We start from the raw sequence: 5,681 nt of genomic DNA, 5'->3' as shown, positions 1-5,681 counted from the left end.
ATACTTCATAAAACAGAAGATGAGCCGAATTAATACCTCAAATGCGATGATCTAAGCTTCAAATCCACTGAATAGCAACCTCCTTTGCTTCCTCATGGTTAGGACCTCCTTCTTCTTGCTAAACAACTCCACAAAGGTCAAGAATGGCTTCCTTTCTCTCTCAAAATGCTCAAGCACTATAGGGCTTCTATCTATGGACTGGTGAGCACAAATGACAGCCATAAGGCCCTTTAAATAGGCCCCAAACCCGAGAAATTAGAATTTCATTAAATAGTGCTGACTCGCCGAGTCCACCAATGCGACTCGTCAAGTCCAATCATTAATCCGGATGAGAAATCGCGTCTCTACTCGGCGAGTCTACACACCAACTCGCCGAGTTCCTCTTCAAAACTAAAAATAAAAAGAATAAATATAATACCTAAAATTCCGAATGTTACATTCAGGGTCTTTTGACACAGTGTGACCGGGTGTGGGTATCGTTATCTAGGGGAGTGAGGCAAAAGATATTGGAGGAGGCGCACAAATCCAAGTTCTCTATTCACCTGGGGGCCACGAAGATGTACAAAGATCTGAGGCTGAGTTACTGGTGGCGCTGAATGAAGCAGGGGATCACCTGGTATATGGAGCGGTGCTTGACCTACAAGAAGGTCAAGGCTGAACATCGGTGGCTTTATGGCAAGGTTCAGCCGGTACCTATTCCCATGTGGAAATGGGAAGAGATCACCATGGACTTCATCGTGAATTTACCAAGGATAACGAGGGGCGTGGATTCTATTTGGCTCATTATGGACAGGTTGATGAAGAGTGCCTATTTTATTCTAATCTCTGAGAGTGTCTTTGTTGAGAAATCTGCAAATATTTATGTGCGAAAGGTGGTGGTCAGGCACGCGGTGCCAGTGTCGGTTGTCTCTGACCGGGATGTCCGTTTTACATCCAAGTTTTGGAGGAAGTTCCACAAAGAGTTAGGAACTCAGTTACATCTCAACAACACATACCACCCCCAGGCAGATGGCCAGAGCGAGCGAACGATCTAAATGCTTGAGGATATGCTACGGGCATGCGTATTGGATTTCAGAGGGAGTTGGGATACATACCTCCCACTAGCAGAGTTTACATATAACATTAGTTATCATAATAGATGTTGTATGGACGGAGGTGCAAGACTCCCGTGTGTTGGGGTGAGGTAGGGAATTAAGTCATGGGAAGCATCGAGGTGGTGCTCAAGACCACCAAGTTGATCCAACAGATGCGCGATAGGCTGCGAGTTGCGCAGAGCTGTTAGAAAAGTTATGTTGATTGGTGTCGCTTGGATATTGAGTTTCAGGTGCGGGACTTGATGTTACTGAAAGTGTCACCATGGAAGGGTGCCATTAAGTTTTAGAAGAGAGGCAAGTTACGACCCCAATTCATTGGCCGATTCATGATTACACCTCGAGGTGCCAAGGTGCCTATTGATTGGATCTACCGGTCGAGCTTAACCAGATCCACAACACCTTCCACGTGTCACAGCTTAGGAAGTGGGTCACTGATGAGGCCCCAATCATTACATTGGATGATATCCAGGTTGATGAGAGCTTAAATTATGTGGAGAAGCCAATAGCGATTTTAGATCGGAAAACGAAAGCCCTATGGAACAAGTTAAGGTACAATGGCAACACCGAAGAGGCTTCGAGTGGACCTGGGAGCCGGAGGATGAGATGAGGAAGAATTATCCGGACCTCTTTCCCTCAGCAGACTTCGAGAACGAAGTCAAGTGGGGGAGATTTGTAACACTTGGTCCAGGTATTATTTATTTCTCAATATTTTAGGGTTTTAGGACTGGAACTCAACGAGTTAGGGAGCTCTAACTCGTCATGTAGAGATTCATTTGGACGTGGGTTTAAGGACTCAACTAGACGAGTTGTGGAGCCCCAACTCGACGAGTGTACGCTGGAAAGGAAAACCCTAATTTTCAGGGTTTGTACATTATTTAAAGGCCTTAAACCTCATTGCTAGCCTCCATCATCGCCCCTTTGTCCAGAGAAACCCTAGTTCGTGCTTGTCCTAACATTTTGAGTGTGTGAGAGCCTAAATAGTGCATTTTGGTGTTTGTTTAAGGAAGGTTTGAAGTAGAAGGTACATAGTTGAAGGGAGAGGCTGTAGATCCGCTGTCTTTGTTGTTGTGGCAACCATATTGAGGTAAAAAGTTGATACTTTGGTCACTTATTTACTAGATATCTTCATGTGCGATTTTATGGTTATTATTATCTCATTTTGGGATCATTCTTGGATTTGACCATGTCATGAAGCTATGACTTCAAATATGGACATCTCATGGCCTCTTTTGACTTAAAGTTTCCATCTTTATCAAGCCATGGCCTTCCTTCATGCCTTAAATCCCTTAAGAAACTATGATTGAGTGTTTTATCCCCCTTAATTCCATGCATGTGTAAACTAACAAGTGAAAGACATATAACGACTAGGGTTTTGTATTATTATCAAAGAGAAGTACAAATACAATGAAAGGGAAAGACATAATATATAGATAAGCTAATTAGGGTTTCCTAGTGAAAAGGCCCAATCATAAAACCCAATACAAAATAAAGCCCACAATATTATTAGGCTAACACCCCCCTTCAAACTCACAATCCAACAACAATAAGCATTGAGGGTTTGTCAGATAGAAAATGGAATTGATGAGCAGTCATCAACTTCGTAGAATATCAACAATCTACAAAGAGGAAGGAACATAAGGAAGGGAGATAGTGCCCTTTTAGAGATGATGATGTGTGAAATGACAGTCAATCTCAATGTGCATTGTGCGCTCATGAAACACTGAATTATTGGCAATCATTATTGCACTCTCGTTATCACAATACAAAGGGGTAGGCTGAGACATGTGAACACCCATATCTGAAAGAAGCCATATCAACCAAACAATCTCACAAGTGGCGATAGCCATGGCTCGATACTTAGATTCTGTAGAAGATCGAGAAACAACATCTTGTTTCTCGCTTTTCCATGATATCAATGAATCTACAAGAAAAACACAATACCCAGTAGTGGACTTAAGATCATAAATATCACTATCCCAATTTGCATCACTATAGGCACGCAACTCAAGAGAGGATGAAGATGGAAACATAAGAGTGCAGAACTGAGTACCATATAAATATCTCAAAATACGAAGAACAGCTCCCCAATGAACAGTAGTAGGAGCAGTGAAAAACTGGCTAACCACATGAACTGCATGAGCAATATCTGGTCTAGTGATAGTCAGGTAAACCAAACTCCCAACAATGATATGATAAAGGCTTGGATCTGATAATGGGACACCATCAGTTGGAGAGTACTTTGAATTACTCTCTATAGGGGTATCAATTGTTCGATTATCCATGAGTCGTGCACGTTCAAAAAAATCTGAAATATACTTCGTTTGAGATAAAAGATAACCCTTTGGAGATTGAGCAACTTCAATCCCCAAGAAATAGCGAAGCAATCCCAAGTCTTTCATAGCAAAACGGTGAGCCAAATCACACTTAAAGGCTCTATACCATCATGATCATCACCAGTAATAATCATGTCATTGACATATAAGGAAAGAATAATCCGACCTGCATTCGTACATCGAATAAATAGAGCCGAATCATGGTTACTTGGTTGATAACCAAGAGAAATAATCACCGAAGAAAATTTCTCAAACCAAGCACGAAGGGCGTGTTTGAGGCCATATAGAGCGTTCCGAAGTTAACAAACTTCACCTGGTTGGTAAGCAACACCATGGGGAGGAGACATGTATACTTCCTCATGAAGATCACCATTCAAGAAAGAATTTTTGACATCCATCTAATAAATCTTCCATTGGAAAATGGTACAAACTGCAATCAAGGCGCGAACAGTCGTCATTTTTGCAACAGGAGCAAACGTCTCCTCATAATCCATACCATACTTTTGTGTGTACCCTTTCGCCATAAGTCTGGCTTTATAACGCTCAATGGATCCATCAATTTTTTTTGATTTTATAAACCTGACGACAACCAATCGTATGTTTTCCGGGTAGAAGCAGAACAAGATCCCATGCATGAGTCTTATAAAGAGCTGCAAGTACCTCAACCATAGCGGTCTGACAAAGGGGATCAGAAATGGCCTCTTTGTAGGAAGTTGGCTTAGAGAGATGATGTACATTAGCAATAAAAAAGGCAAAAGCCAATGAGTAAGAGGAATAGACAAATTCAGGAAGCTTTGTGGACTTCTTATTACGATAAGGCCTCGATGGAGGGGGTCTTGATGATTTGCAGGAAGAGGATCAACGATAGGTGCTTGATCAGTAGCAAGTGGTGGATCAGTGACATGTGGAGTATCATCAATGTCAATGCTAAATGGATCAATAGTATGAAGCTCCTTTTGGGTTGTATCATGTGACTGAACATGAATGTTATAGAATGGAATATGCTCCAAAAAAGTGACATTGCGGAGATACATATAGTTACTGACTTGAAGGATCATAGCATTGATAACCTTTCTGACCAATACCATATCCTAGAAAAACACAAAGAGCTGATTTTAAAGACAACTTATCTCTCTCTACATGAGGCTTTAAGACAAAACATGTACACCCAAACACTCGTAATGAAGAATAATCTGGGAGTTGTCCAAACAACATTTCATAAGGAGACTTCCCTAAAGTGTATGCAGTAGGAATGCGATTAATAACATAAGTGGCGGTATGAACAGCTTCTCCCCAAAACATATTCGGAACTTGAGTCGGGAGTAGTAAGGATCTGACAGTTTCTAGGAGATGTCGATGTTTTCTTTCTACAACACCTCTCTCTCTCTCTCTCTCGGAGTGTCTATACAAGATGATTGATGTATAGTGCCATCAGATGCCAATAATTGTTTAGAATTAATGGAGGTAAATTCTCCTCCCATATCACACCAAAATCATTTTATGACAGCAAAGTGTTGAGTCTTGACAAGATCCCTGAGTTCACTATATATGGTGAAAAAGTCAGACCTGCGCTTCATAAAATAAACCCATGTATAACGAGTGTAATCATCAATGAATGAAACATAATAGTTAGCTCCTGATTTGGAGGTGATCAGAGAGGGACCCCACACATCAGAATTATAACAGCCCGAAATTCAGGTAAGCTTTATAACCTTTTTAGTTTGAGAGAGTTGGCAAGACGAGTCCTTAAGGTTGTGTGTTGGTTGTGAGTACGCTGGGTGTAATGAGGTGTACGCCGCGCGTACTCACTCGCTTATTTTGAACGCGGACTCGCCTGGGTACGCTGGGCATACCCAGGGTTACGCGGGGCGTAATGTGTCCAGATGCAAACCCTAAATTTTGGCTTATGTACTATAAAAGGAACGTTTAGTCCCTTGCCCCATCCACCATACCTCTTTGAGTGAGCCCTTAGAGTGCATAAATCTGTGTATAAGCTTGTGTGTGTGTTCTTAAGCTTGATGGTGCCTTTTTAAGGAGAAGAAGGAGAAGAGGAAGCCATTGTTGGAGCTAGAGGTGGAAGAGCAAGAGTGGATCCGAGTTCCACATTGGTTGGAGATCCCTTTTGAGGTAAAAAGCTTCAAGCTTTGAACATTTTTTGTTCATGCTTTGTGGAGAGAAGTTTTAGGGTTTTTGGTCCCCAAGTTCATAGCTTTTTGAGTGGTTGAGCTCTTAGAAGCTGAGATCTGTCCCATAC

At 41.8% G+C, this 5,681-nt stretch overlaps 1 pseudogene; it reads right to left on the bottom strand.

Moving 5' to 3' along the window:
* Positions 1-2,752: 2,752 nt before the first annotated feature.
* Positions 2,753-3,493, bottom strand: LOC145045066 (secreted RxLR effector protein 161 pseudogene; annotated as a pseudogene).
* Between the last annotated feature and the right edge of the window lie 2,188 nt (positions 3,494-5,681).

The sequence above is a fragment of the Lactuca saligna genome, chromosome 5 (genome assembly GCF_052625555.1).
Source record: "Lactuca saligna cultivar CGN05327 chromosome 5, ASM5262555v1, whole genome shotgun sequence".
NCBI classification, from domain to species: Eukaryota; Viridiplantae; Streptophyta; class Magnoliopsida; order Asterales; family Asteraceae; genus Lactuca; species Lactuca saligna.
Note: the sequence above shows the minus strand (reverse complement) of the source record. Positions and strands in the feature narration are given on the sequence as shown.